Raw genomic sequence first — 15,477 nt, forward strand, 5'->3', positions numbered from 1 at the left:
CCAAAAATATGAGACCAGGCAATTACCAAATCTGTATAACCAGGATGTAAAATAAAACTATTCTCCCTGTAAGGATACAATTTGAAAGATATTTTGAGTAAAATAAGGCTGGCTGGTTCAAGGCCAAGTGGTTGCCGGAATGATCACATTTGGAAATGGTCCCTGAATGTGTTCATGAGATCTGGATAGTTCCTACTGCAAGGCTGCTATGAGAAGTACCAGTACAAACGTGATTACCATAATTTTTTTCAGGATACTGACTTTTTGTTCTGGAATTGCTGGGTCAGTGGGGACTGCTGTTTCAATTTCTGAAGAGTTGTACATGGCTTCTCACAGAGCTAGCACATTTTATACTATCAAAAATATCTGAGGGTGCTCATTGTTCCCAATCCTCCTTTAGGCTGATTTTAACTCGGAGAGAATGATTTTGATTAACAGCAGTTACAGAGTGCTACAGACAGAACACGGGGTGAGTGTTTTAGACTATCATGAGGGTTAGGGGCTGTCTGAGGCACCCTGTTCTTTACTCACATTAGAATTCTGGGCTTTATACTGGATGCATATGCACAACAAGCAAATCAGTCTTTCAAATAATAATGCACAGGACAAACTCCAATGCCAAGGATAACTGAGTCACGTTTAGGGGAAGTTGGAAAGAAAATGTTAACAGGCAATGCAGAGAAAACTAGGATGCTGAGAGTATGCAACCTGCCTGCTGTATTCCAGTAGCCAGGCACTGCACATTAGGACCATATGATATTCACAAAACTTAAGCCAGCACTTTTGACTCTCAGGCTCATTCATTTGACACAGCAGCATCTTTCACACCTGCATGTACCACAGTTGTTTGATTTTTAAAAAATGATTTCAATACTGACATATTTTTCTTACAAAATCAGTTGAATATCAGATTTAGAGAATTCATTATCTACTCTTGTCCTATTGAGCTAGGTGGCTGGGCCTAAAGGTGGCTGCTGTATCTAGTGAGGCTCCGATGCAAAGAGAACTGACAGAGTACTTTATCCAGTAAACTTGGCCATTGTTATTTTTTAAGATATTTGTTTTCCAAGTGAATCTGTATATATGGATATAATATACACATATATGTAGAGAAGCACACATCTTCATGCCTTCACACACAAAAGAACACACACATAGAGTTTTATATGCAAGTACCCACTCTGCAAATATCTACATCAAAGAACTATAACCAACCACATATATCCCATGATCTTGATAAACCAGACCTAAGCTAAAACACATAAATGCACAAACACATACACACAGACACACACATCAGAGACAATCTGCTTTGTGGTATAGGATGTCTATGGGCGTTGTGGTTACAGATGAGGACAATCTACCCTGATGCTTCATTAGTTTTACCTACTGCTGTTTGGCAATAGTCCATAAATGTTCATGCTGGCCTTACCACAGAGCTTCTTTCTCCTGCTATATGGCATTTCAGTTACCTTCTGCTTTGCTTCAAGCATTTCGTTTTCCTCCCACAATAGCTTTGCTTTCTTCTGCATATGAATTGACTCTCTCTGGAGATAGCAGTTCCAGATGCTGAACCACAAAGAAAAATGGTGACTCCAAACTAGAATTTATCTTCCTCATTCTCCTCCAAGTACCATGCACACTTCATGGGTTCTTATCCCCAGACAGATCCAGACTACAGTTCAGATCACTCATGAATCATCACATAGGAAAAGGTCAAATCCAGAGAACAGACCCATTCCAGAAGACACAAAGTACCAATGAAATCCAAGAAGACATGGCTCCCATGTATGCTTATATGTCATTGGAATTATATAACTCCTTGTAGGTAGAGAGCAAACTTTCTGTGGAAGTCAAGAGGAGACCCAATAAGTACACATAAATTCTGTATATCTTATGAAATTCAGGTGTGCAAATCTATTTTAAGGGCCCTGGAAGCTCAAGGTTGATTGATATTTCCATCATGATGCAAACCTTTTTTATCTAGAGGATCCTTATTTTGGAAGGAAAATGATCGGAGGTACTTACATACTCTTCACATTTGGTCAAAATAAGTCCAAGAGGTAACAATCCTAGAGCCTCCCACTTTCCATTAAGAGGTAAACAGTACAGAACCTGAACCCTCACATTACTTCAAAGACAAGGATGGGCAGACATATTCTGTGCATAGTGCTGGAATCAAGTCTCTATTAGTCACTCACCAATAATACTGATTTTCTTGAATCAGATCCTGGAACTTGTACAAGGCCTCACTGATCTTCTGTGGCATTTCCTCAAGGTCAGACATCAACTCATGATGCTGTGTCTTCAGCATATGAGACTCAAAGTTGATTCTGGTGTAGGGCATGGCAGAAATCAAATAACTCTTTTGACTAAGGATTCAATAATCACATGTTTCTAACTAGATTAACTACCCCTGCCCATATATTGTATATACTTGTTCCTCTATGATTTTATTAAATTTATTATTATTAGCCTCAGGCCAGTAGAACCAGAGAAGCAAAAGGAGGGATTAATCTCATTTAGATTCCTGAGGGTGTTTGAAGGAATAGCTTAGCTCTCCAAGAACTTTCTAAATGCCTGTGCCCCATGCCTTGGTCCAACTTAAATCTGTGATGACTCTTCTCCATTTTTAGACAAGGATTGACAATCATTGGTTCTACTGATTATGTCAATTTCCCAAATGACATAATTAGTATTTACAGGGGAAAAGCCTGTAACTTACAGCAGGATATTCTAAGGTTCATCCAAGTTGGACACACAGGTCACATGCTGCACAAAGTGAGGCTTCTTGGCCTCACAATTGTGATTTAGTGAAAACTGAGTCAACAAATCTACACGGCCATAACTCTCTATAGACTCTTGAGGTCTTATGTGGAACACACACACACACACACACACACACAAACACTCACACACTCACACACACACACACGAAGGCACACCCAAACACAATCAGAATCCTAAAGAAATACAATGATTTGTCTTGATCTCAGAGTATAATGAACAAAATTTGAGGAAAGCAGTGCTAACATGCAGCCAATCCAGTCACACAGTAAGAGAGAGCAAATCAGACCAGGCCCCTCCAGCTGTTGAAAGGACCAATTAGATCCAAAGCAATTTTAGATCAGATAGAAAGAGTTTGACCATAAAGAGCAACATCTAGCCTCTCCCACACACCAAGAATTGTCTAGATTTTTAAAATGAATAGTGGGAGTTCACACAATACTACCAATATCCCCAGACCGGGATTCATTCCATGGGTTCTGATTTACTTTTGGAGGAATCAAAATGCCCTGTTACTCCATCTCACTCCTATATACCTTCAATTCTGTGTTTGAAATACAGTTAGGAAAAAAAAAGAAAAGAAAAGAAAATGAGTTTGGGCATGAGGACAGCCTGGAGTAGAAGACTTCTGGGATATGAGGAAATCTGGGGTTAACAGAGAGGGCCCAAGATAGTTTTCAAAATACCAAGCATAATGACTACCTGTTGTTCAAATCTTTGTCAGTGTAATTAGCCAGCATTCCCCGAAGTTCGTCCCTCTCATTTGTGATCTTCTGCAGATAAATTTTCAGCTTTTCCAACCTCTTCATCATCTTCTTATTTTTGGTGTTGCTGGTGGTTGCAGGTTTGGTTAATGCCTTCCCAACAGACCCTGTAGATATATAAACACAAGTAAACTTGTAGAGATAAAAGGACAGAGACAAGAGCAACCATGCTTAGTTCCAAACAGTGGCCCTAGGAAGAGGGAACACTAGAGACACAGTGAATAACAGAAAGAACAGGAAAGCTATCTTCAAGCTGGGCTCCTCAACATGTCCCTGTTTCCAACCACTATCACTAAACACATGCCTCACTCCCTAGTGCAGTCTCCCTGGCCTTGAAATTCATAAGCTGACAAAGGCCTGAAGAAGTGGAGGGCATTGTCTGCTCCTATATGATAGATACAGGTCAGTTCTGAAGTTCATAGTGCTCACCACTAAAAATATTGTCAATAAATACCAACACCTGGCATCTGACACATGCCAACACATGTGCAGGCTTCTTAAAGTACATGATGAGACTCCCCAAACTACTACACTTACCCCAGACTGTGTTGCATGCCACATCATTTATGTTTAAGGATAAAGTGTCTGACACCTTGATACATTTCCAGAGGAATATTTCCCTCTCTTACTCAAGTTATCTACAGAAATCTGTTGAGATCAGAGTACTTTTCAACACTGTATTCCTGAGAACAACACATTGTTCCTCTCACAGAGGTATTTCCTGAAATCCTATGCTACTCAGCAGATAATTTAGGTCTCTCAGCAAAGCACCTTCTGGCCTGTCAATTCCTGGCTTTTTGAAAAATTAATCAGAAATTCTTGACTCATGGTCTGCCATTTAGGAATGTCAAGGATCCAGATCATAAGCCCTACTCCTGGAAGGACTAGCTCAGGCCCACTCCTCCAGTAAGTTCCCCAACCCCTACCAAGAACTCACTGTGCTTTCCCCAGGACCACTTCTTTTTACCTGTTTTTGAACATGACAGAAGGTTTGCCTCTTTCTGCCTCAGTGTAATCTCTGCTTGTCCTCTATTCTCTCTCCGAATTAGCCTGAGCAGCATGGACATCATGCCTACTTGTGAACCCAATAGGCTCTGAAGGAATACCTCACAGGCAGTTTCTATCATCACAACACTGCTGACATCACAGAAGATTCTAGGGCTCTCCTGGATACAAGAGAATGTCCAGGGAATTGACGGCTGATGAAGTCACTGGGAACTGCCACGATCTATATGCTAACCAGCTTGAGCCAAATTGACTAGTTTCTGAGGTGTAATTACTTGAGATCCCCTTTGGAACCTCAGTACCTTTTCCTTCATAAGATAGACATTACTTTGTGCTTAATTTCATATCTAATTAATTGGATGGAAAGTGTTTTTTTTTCATGGTCATGGCATGGGTGCATAATCTTCAATCAGACCTAAAGCTCTATGCTATTTGAATGGGCAAGATTCTACTCCATAATAAATGTACTCCTTGGGTATATTCAGACAGACAGTCCACAGACACAGGATTTTCCAGAGGCCAAAATTATTTTCCTCCACGTTTAATTTTATGCAAGTTTGGTTACATTTTCTTATTGTGCATGCCTTGATGGTGGACATTCTTTCAATGTATACAGACATGAGTTTTTATGAAATATCTCTTTCAGAATCCCATTCTTTTGCAATGAAAACTTCCAAGGACTTGACACCATAGTTCTCCAGGTAAAAGGTACATATCAGTTGAAAAGTTAGTTCCTTTTTCAAAATATAAAATCTCATAGTCTCTATTTCTCCAATACAAGTAATTAAGTAAATATTTGTGAGCAAATGTCATCAGGGCTATTGGAATGTAGCTCTATAGTCCAATTAGCTATCACTTCTCCATTCTCTACCATCCTGAGTTCTCAGGTCCACTCCTGAGGGTGTTGGGAGTTTGGAATATGATACTGTATTTAAGATACATAGGACACAATAGGATCGGTAAGGAATGGAAAGGCCACAAATCTTGTGAAACTTCAATGTTAGTGGATGCATATATTCAGGAGACTTCTTCCTTCTTGACATGGGTGTTCTGAATCCATGGTTAAATACCACCTAATCTCTAAGGTATAAGAGTGGGAAAAAATCATGTAAATGCAGGAGCTTTTTTCGAACTCAGAAGTCCCCTCAGTCTTTCAAATAGTGAGATGACTTGCCTTTATAAAGAAATGTATGACCGGGTAATGTGAAAAGAAATAGAGAATTGATATCTATCTGTTGACATCTGAACCTGGGTAACAGTGAGGAAGCAATCTAAACAAATATATAGGGATGAACCTGTTCCTGTGTTGGGTACAGCAGGCACAAAGCAAGCAGGATACACGACCACCATTCTCTAGACTGTACTGAGAGATCTGCAGTGTTTCTTTTCTTCAATGTCCCTTTCTTTATTTTCATGTGTTCAGGTCTCAGAGATCTGCATTCAGAATCAAGGTTCCCCGATATACCTAAATCATTCCCTGTTAATTGACAAGTTTTGGCCTCTCCAAATTAGTTTTTGGGATCATTTACATGGAAAAGTATTTTGCAACACTTTACTCTGGAGTCTTGTCTTTCTTTATCAACAGGGTGTGTTTCTTCTATGCAGCAAAAGGCAGGATTCTTTTTGTTTCCAGTTGGTTAGGCTGTGACTTTTATTGTGAATTGAGTCCATTGATATTGAGAGATATTAAAACCCAATGGTTTTTAGTTTCACTTATTTTTGTTTTTCAAATTAGTAATTTGTGTGTGAGAGATTTTCTTATTTGATGTTCTTTTTTATTGAAAAACTTTTTTTTAAAAAATTATGAATGTACAAATTTTCAGCATTTTTGCATAAAAATATACAAATACATTTTAAGGTTGTAATTAAGTACTTGTGGGTATGTATACATAAACATATGTATATATGTAACAATAATATAGAAAAAAGGGCTACTAATTTTAGGGGATAGGTTAGAAAGTGAAAGGTTCTGTAGAAAGAACAGGGGGATGTGATACAGAGCGAATTAATTAAAATATATTCTTTTTTTCCTTAAACTTCATACAGTCTGTTAGTTTTTTCTGGGGTGTTCAGATCTTTCAGTGGTTAGTATCCCAATATCAGTGACTGCATATTATGTCTGTTCTTTTGTGACTGGGTTATCTCACTCAGGATAATATTCTCTAGATGCATCCATTTTCTTAAGAATTTTGTTAAGCCATTGTGTCTGATAGCTGAGTAGTTCTCCATTGTGTAAATGTACCACAATTCTTGTATCCATTCATCTACTGAAGGACATCTGGGTTCTTTCCAGCTTCTGGTTATTATAAATAGAGCTGAAATGATCATTGTGGTGCATGTATGTTTGTACTATGTTGGAGTGTCTTTGGGTCTCTAGGGTAAATGCCCAGAAGTGGAATAACTAGGTCTTCAGGTAGTACTATGTACAATTTTCTGAGGAATCGCCAGACTGATATCAAGAGTGGTTGTATCAGTTTACAACCTCACCAACAGTGGAGAAGTGTTCCTCTTTCTCCACATCCTTGCCAGCATCTGTTGTCATCTGAGTTTTGGACATTGGCCATTCTGACTAGTGTGAGGTGGAATCTCAGGGTTGTTTTGATCTGCATTTCCCTGATGGCTAAGGATGTTGAGTACTTCCTTAGATGTTTCTAGTCATTTGATATTCTTTGATTGAGAACTTTTGGTTCTTCCTGATTTCTGTCATCTCTGGTGAGCAGTCTGATGTAATTCTCACATATCAGCCTTTGTATATGACTTGACCATTTTTCATGAACCTTTTAATATTCCTTTGTTCTTCTATGCATCTTCTCTTTTGATTAATATGTGATTGGATGATTTTCTACTCTAATCCAATTTATTGGTGTTTTGTGGGCATCATGCACATCTATGGTCCTTTCTTTCTATAGAGCTAAGGAAGTTTTCTACTATGATATGTTTAAGATGTTTTCTGACCTTTTGAACTGGTAACCTTCACCCTCTTCTAGGTCTATTATTCTTAGCATTGATTTTTTCATTGTGTCCTGAATTTACTGGATGTTTTGGTTTAGGAGCTTTTCAAACATTATATTTTCTTTGATTGACTTATCAGTAACTTCTGTGTTATGTCTTACACCTGAGAGTCTTTTTTGCTCTTCTGTATCATGTGATGATAGCATCTGTACCTCCTGATCACTTTAGTGGGTAATCTACAAGTTTCCCCCAACTTGTGATTTCTTTGTATCTATTTCGCTATATAGATCTTAGAAAGTTTTATTCAATTCCTTTAAGTACTTGAATGAATATACCTGTATTTCTTTAAGGGATTTGATTTCTCTTTAAAGGCTACTACCAGCTTGCTTGTGTTTTCTTGTGATTTTAAATGGAGTTTTTTTTTTTTTTTATATCCTCTTTAAAGGACTTTATTATCAGAATAAAGTGAGATTTTTTTTCTTGGTTATAATTTTGATTTTCATTTGTGTTAGGTTTGCTGTGATGGGAGAACTGTGTTCTGATACCAAATTACATGGGGTCTGTTGCTTATGTTCTTCTGTTTTTTTTGTTTTTGTTTTTTTTTTTTTTTTTCTTTTTGTAATGTAGAAATCTTTCCACACAGAGAATAATCTCTAACAAATGATTATGAGTTTCTCAGGAATCATTTGAAATATGACATTTATAAATCTAAACATAATGAACAGTATTTTTTACCTGTTTACAGTTTTGGAATATTCTCTTTTTAAATTCTTCTCCTTCTCCTCCTCCTCCTCTTTTTCCTCTTCCTGCTTTCTTTCTTTTACTCCTTCTTCTTTTTTACCATTTCCTGAGAAATGTTGAAGAATGAGTTCATAGTAGGTATGGGCCACAAGGTAAACAACATTATACCAGTTGTAGCATTCTTCACTCGAAACCATGTCAGGTTGTGCTGTGCTAACCATTCTGCTTTTTTGCAGAATATAAAATGTTCCATTTCACTAATACTGTTTTCAGAGATTGAACAAATAAAACAATCCACTCTAGCATAGTCTGAGAAATGTCTATTGGATATTTCAAAAGTTCATTGTTTGTATAAATATTGGAATAATCATCCCAACTCTCAGCATCTGCTTGAGATTAGCTTCACTGCCTGCTTGCATGCCTTGACCCTGGGAGAGACACACACCCCCCTTTGTTATGCAATTTCGTCCAGTCACACTCCACACCTGGCCTTGCTGTTCCCAGTTGCTAAAAGATAATTACAGACTTCCACCCCAGGGGGTGACTCTTACACCCAGCAGCTAGAGAATTTACATGCCTCCCCTGTAATTACCTGAGGGTATAATACTGGGACCACTGTCTATGTGGGCAGTTCAATATGAAGTTAACTTTCTGGTAACACGAATAATAAACTTGTGTGTTTCTTTAAAACCCTTAGGCCTTCGCCTGGTTTGAAGTAGCTGTTATTGGTACAGGAACCACAAATGGAGGTCCACAATTCCACCCGAAAATGGAGATTCCACCAAGATATGGGAAGGAAGAAACGACCCGTAGGGTTTGCCCCATGGAACTAGCCAGCAAAATAAGTAAGGATAGTGGGGTGGATTGGAGATGGAAACCACTAGTTCTATTTTATGGTTGTTAGATCAGTTGCTGAATTTGCTTAAACAGTAGGGGAACTAGAATCAAGGTAGAAGACTGCAGTAGAATTCATTTGGGCAGCCTAAGTAAATCTTATTGATAGTTAGTAAGAATAGACTTGTGACAAGGATTAAGGAAAGAAGAATTGACTGCTCCTCTCACCATGGCCACATTCTTAGAAATCAAATCGACTGCTGGTAGGTGTGGTGTTTGTGCTTAAGCAAGAAACTTAAAGAGCTAATAGAAAAAGGATATTTCCCATTAGTGTTTCTAAGTCTTTGTAAACAGATTAGAGGTAGTTTATTTGGAAGAGAGAGAAAATAGATCTCGGAAAAGCATGCCTTTCTTTTGTCTTGGACAGTATGGGAGGAGAGGAGGAAAATTATTGTAAACTGTTTCAGAGTTCTTCCAGCAGAAACAGGGGAACAGGAGAATTCCTGACTCTTAGGATCCCACTGGAGAAATGTCCAGTTCTGGTTCTGGGTTCCTATTAAGGATATCAGGGTCTTGTTGACAAATCTAGTTCTTGTCTCTCTGTATTGTTGTCCCTTGGTGCCAAGCTGTCCATGTGTGTCAATTTGTGTCCATGTTTCTGTGTCTGAATGTTGCTCGTGCTTCATGTTCAAAAATAAAATTGTTGCTTACCTCTTGACTTATTCTTAACTTGTGTCTAAAAGGGAAACAATAGAAGGTAAAAAAGAAGAAAAAGAAAAAGAAAAAAAAGAAAGGAGGCTTCAGACTTAAGTCAGCTCAACTGGAGACCCAATGGGAGTTAGATGTCTTCCCAGGCCACTGGTAAAGGGTGCTAGCTGTGTCTCAGCTTAAAGCAGATGATTGTTTTTCCTAGAAAAATCTCTGACTGTGTTTATTGAGCTCTGCAAGTGACAAGGTGCTCATTTCTTGAATTTACTGATAGAGAAAATGAGAATTTTATATGGTTTAAATATATAAGATGTGTGGTCAGTTCATGTTTGCTTAACTAGTTTTAATTGGAATAAATGTGCTCTGAATGTCTTGGTCTTAGATTATTGGCTTATAAGCATTGGGTATGTTAAAAATTTTGTAACTTTGGCAACAAAAGTTTGTTTAAAACTAGTAACTTGGACAGAGTCATCCTAAAGTGCAACAAGTGGCATGAGCCACATGTTTTCTATATATAAGGAAAGGGATTTCTGTGGATACCCCAAACTTGGAACAATATTTGAATAATTCTTCTTCTAGAAAACAGACTTAAAGGATACAACTTAAAGTAATGAGGTATTAAAAGATGCATAAATATATATGAACTTGCAGCCACTTTGTGGCATGAAAGTAGGAAACTTAGGAGAGAGTTATGGTTATGGCCTGGTTTACAGCTTCAAAAATTATCCGTAGATTTAAAAGATTGTTTTTATACCATTCTGTTGCATCCTCGTGATTGCAAAGGGGTTGCTTTTGGCTTGTCTGAGGTTTTAAAGAGCCCTTGAAACAATGGGTATCACTGAATATCTTTGCCTCAGGGAATGGCTGATGGTCTGTTGTTATTTTGCTGCTGCCTGGATAACTGGAAGCTGAATATTAAAATCCTCAGTGTTTACTGTTGTAAATGCTTTGTTAGCTAACCACTCCCTAGTCAGACTGTGGCATAGGAGATTCCTAAAATTAATTTACTTGTTTAATGTGATTTTCAAAAATCATCAGATGTTAGCTGGCAAAAACCTCGCCTTAAGCTCACCATAGAATGTCTCAAACCTCTTTCTGCTGTTCTTAAGAGATGCAAATCCTCTGCAGTGAACTGAGAGGCTCTGCAGTGAATATAGAGGAAACAATTAGTTAACAGCAGATATTATATTTGATCAACTGTTGGCTATATGTATTTGTTCTTTTGGCCAAAGGAACCATTAATGTGAATTCATCTTATTTCCTTTTTAAATACAGTTTTAACATTTTTTGCTATGTTTATGCAGAATTGTATGATAGGTTTTTTTTTTTTTTTTTTTTTTTTTTTTTTTTTTTTTTTTTTTTTTTAAGGAGAATGTTTTAACCTGATGAAATATTTTTTCCTTATTCTGAGCAGCAATTAAATTGTTTATGGCTAGCTACTGATGTTTGGCTTTTTCAGGCAAAATTCAAAATTGATAAATCATTATCTGAAAGACAAGTTCTTAAGGTTCCTTCCTCTATGCATGCTTTTTATTTCCTGTAAATTTATGCATGCAGCCCATTGATAATGCAATTGCTGTATTTATAGATGGTTCATCTATGGAAAAGCAGTATATACAATTAAATCACACAAGTTCATTATCTTGAATTTGCCTGCTGCAGCATAGATTATAAAATTTATATACTGGTAGCCACTGTTTTTAGATGTTAAAAATAAATCAGTTAAACTCTGAATTTATATACTGATAGCATATATATATATATATATATATATATATATATATATATATATATATATATTTATAGCTAAAGGCCTGCACCAATATATAATTAATTAATAGTTTATAATTGCTTAAATTTGTTCTGTTTTTAGATATTGCTAATTCTTGAGTTTTGCAATTGTTTATGCAAATACAACTTAATTTAAGAGAGCGTATTATCTCATATTTCATAGGGTATTTGAGAGATACTGGATTGTCTGGATCACATAGAAAAGGCAATGAATGCCACAGCATTTGTATACCAGGCAGATTATAATCACATTTATAGCTTGAAAGACCTCCGAAGGGAGACCGTCACTCAAATCTCAGGAGAGGCGCGCACCCAGCGAGGCACCGAGACCAGACTTGCTGCAATCGCATGAGAAAGTTTATTGAAAGTGAAAGAGTGAGATCTCAGGCCAGCATGCTGGGGTTGAGACTCATACACCATGCAGGGGTAGAGGAGTTCGACCCCGGCCTGAACTTGTAACAGGCTTATAAAGGCAAAAATCACAAAGGAGGGGGAAGACAGGAGAAATGAGGAAATTCATAAGGGGAAGAATCATACATTTTATTAATCAGTACACCCCCAGGCACACCTAGGGCGTTGGAACATTTCACAGAGGTCATCCGGACCTTCTGTAGTATTTTGGGAATTCAAATCTCAAGAAAGTGGGATTTCTTGGGAGTGGCAGAGGAAATCCCTAGGGCAAGGAATCAGTGTCCTTTGACAACCTTTTACTCTTCATTCCCCCGTTTTTCTTTTTGTAAAAAGCTCTAATCTTAGAGCGATCCCTCAGCTTCTTGTAATATCTGGTATTGTTGTTTTAGGACCATTACCTGTACAGCACTCACCCTTTCTTTTATAAAAGTCACCAGTCTATTGAGGATGCATGGCCCAAAGGTTAGGATTAGCATTAAAATGAGTAAAGGCCTGACCAAAGCAGAGACTAGCATAGAGAACCAGAGTAACTGGTTAAACCAATTTTCATACCATCCTTGGTATGTTTCTCTTTCTTTTTTTCTGTTTTCTAGTCTTTCTCTAAGCTTTGCCATAGAATCTCTTATGACACCAGAATGATCTACGTAAAAGCAACATTCTTCTTTTAGGGCAGCACAGAGCCCTCCTTTCTTTAGAAAAAGCAGATCTAATCCCCTTCTGTTCTGTAGCACTACCTCTGATAATGAAGTCAATGACACTTCTAGTTTGGTTATGGACTGTTCTAATGCTCCCAGGTTCGCATCCATAGATGCTCTGAGTTTATTATAGTAGTAAGGTTGTTGGATGAGGGCAGCTGCCCCTGTTCCAATTCCTGCTGCCACTCCAAGTCCTAACAAGACAGCTAAGGTCAAAGTAGCGGCGGTTTAAAACAACAAATGCACTATCAAGCAGATTGAACAGGCGGTCCTCTGTTCTCATAGGGAGATAAGAGGGTGTGGTCAAAAGGGGATACGAGTCCTCCTTTGGTGACAGAGTGAGACAAGGAGGACTCTCAGGCGTGGGTGCAGGGTTATCAAGCACCGAATTGGGGCCTACGGGTCATGTGGGTGGACTCTCTATCTTTATCTTAATAACAAAAAATGAATCTAGGGTCCCCTCTGCCAGTATAGACTCTCCATCCCCAACGGTTTCCTCTTACCCTCTGAGGATCTTGTTTTCCATATGGGGTGAAGCTGATATTTAGAGGGTTACAATAACTGTCTTTGCACGGTCCCTGAGGGCTACCGGAGTTTTCAGAGGCACACCCAGTCCTATAAGCCAGGTATTTGGATGGATCTCTTTCCCCTTTCTCTGGCTCCCCTGGCCTACGACCCTTTTTAACTATAATTAGAACCCAAGTGGTGGAAGGGTTCCAGTAGGCTTTTCCCATGGTCTCACATCCCCATTTACTACAAAAATAGTCTGAGGCCCCTCTCTTCATTTCCCTGGTGTGTCCCTGTCTGGGGCAGACATAGAAGTCTGCTGTCTGTAGGTTGGCTTGGTAAAACTGTCCTGAACACCCCAATGTGCTCCCTATACCATGAGGGACACACTGTTCTTCTGGGGGTGGCTTTTTTAAATTGGTATAACTGGAAAGATCCTAGGCCATAGAGCCGGCTGCTAACTTACAGACATCAGGTGCAAGATCAGGCCACCAAGTCCAAGCGGTAGTTGACCACACGATGTCGCCCGCTTCATTAAGCACTTCCCAGGTTAATTTTTGAGGGGCATGGGGGTTATTACCCAAGGTTGGGGCTACGACGAAGGTGCAGCTTAAGAGAATTGTCACCAGCTGCCACTGTACCCAAGCAGCAATCTCGTTGACCTTGACTGCCGAGGGGGTAGTCAACAGCACCAGGTAGTGTCCCTTCCACCGGGGCTCAAGCATGCCAGCGCCATGTCGTCTGACCAGGACTGAGTCTCCGACCTGGAACCCGTGGGGCACCGCGGTGGTTCCTGGAGTGTAGGCTTCTTTGATTCGACTCCAGATCTGTGTTTTAATAACTTCTAAGGCCTTTAAGTGGGCAAATAGAGCAGAGGAGGAGGGGGAGTTAGTGCCAGGATCCAATATCCTGCATGACTTCGTTAAGGGGGGCAGTCCCCCATGTAGGAGTTCATAAGGGGTAAGGCCAAAACTCTCCAGCTTGTTTCGGACTCTAAGAAGTGCAAAGGGGAGGAGGGTCACCCAGTCTTTACCGCCGGTCTCAATAGCTAATTTAGTAAGGGTCTCTTTTAGAGTTCTATTCATTCTTTCTACCTGTCCTGAGCTCTGGGGTCTGTAAGCACAATGTTATTTCCAATTAGTCCCCAGTAAACAAGCTAATATCTAACTTACCTGGGCAACACAGATGGCCCATTGTCTGATCCAATTACCTTAGGGGTGCCAAACCTAGGGAAGATCTCTTCTGGAATCTTCTTAGCTATGACCGCTGCTGCCATTTCTCTCTTTGTGGGGAGGCTTTTACCCACCCATAAAATGTATCTATAAAGACTAATAGATACTTATATATCTATATCTTCTTGGCTCAGTTCTGTAAATCCACTTCTCAGTAAACCTCAGGTCTATCTTCTCTCCTCCCAGCCTTCTACATACATTTGCTTTCTAACATGGCACACAGTTATCTAGTCAAATCTGGCACAAAAGAATTTGACCTCAAGACAGTCTTTACAAGTTTGTCTACCTCTAGATGAGTCCATTGATGCATTTTCTTCAAGTCCAGTGCTGTACACCAGGTCCTGGATAGGGCAATGAGCTCAACAGGTTATAGGGGTTAAGTACTGTGAGGTGGAGTTCTGCCACCAATTGGTTTACCTCCCAGAGATTTTGAGCTGTCCAGCAGTCGTTGGTTTCATGTTTCCGTACCTGTAGGAGAGGCATACCTCAGGATGATGGACACATACGAAGTTGTTGGAGTAACCAAATGATGAGTGTCTTGATCCCGTCTCATGCCTCCTTTGATATGGGATACTAACGCACCACTAGCCTGGACTTTCAGCTCCATATGGGCAGGGGCTGGTTTTTAGCCTCTCTCATTCCTGCAGTCTCCGCCCAGGCCTGTGGATATGCCTGCAGCCACCAGTCTGTCTGATCTGAGGCAGGCTGTTTAGAGTTGGTACTTGTCCTCCAGCTGAATGGTTAGAACCTGCACAGGCTCCCCTTCTGGACCTCTAACCTGTGTTCCATCAGAGTGGAAGTGAATCTGTGCCCCATCTTAGTCAGGAGGTCTCTCCCCAACAGGGTGCAGTGACAGTCTCGCTTTACAATGAATAAGTGGGCTACCCGGCCCACTCCGAGATCCACAGATCTTCGGGTAGTCCATAAATATATAAAACTTTGGAGCCACATGTCCGGGGCTTCTGTTGCTGGTGTCCCCTTTTTTTCTTGTTGGGGCAATTTTTTGTCTCAGTGGCCTTCTTCTTTATAGTAAGCACATTGACCTTTGCC

Source organism: Micromys minutus (assembly GCF_963924665.1).
Source record: "Micromys minutus genome assembly, chromosome: 27".
Classification (NCBI taxonomy): domain Eukaryota; kingdom Metazoa; phylum Chordata; class Mammalia; order Rodentia; family Muridae; genus Micromys; species Micromys minutus.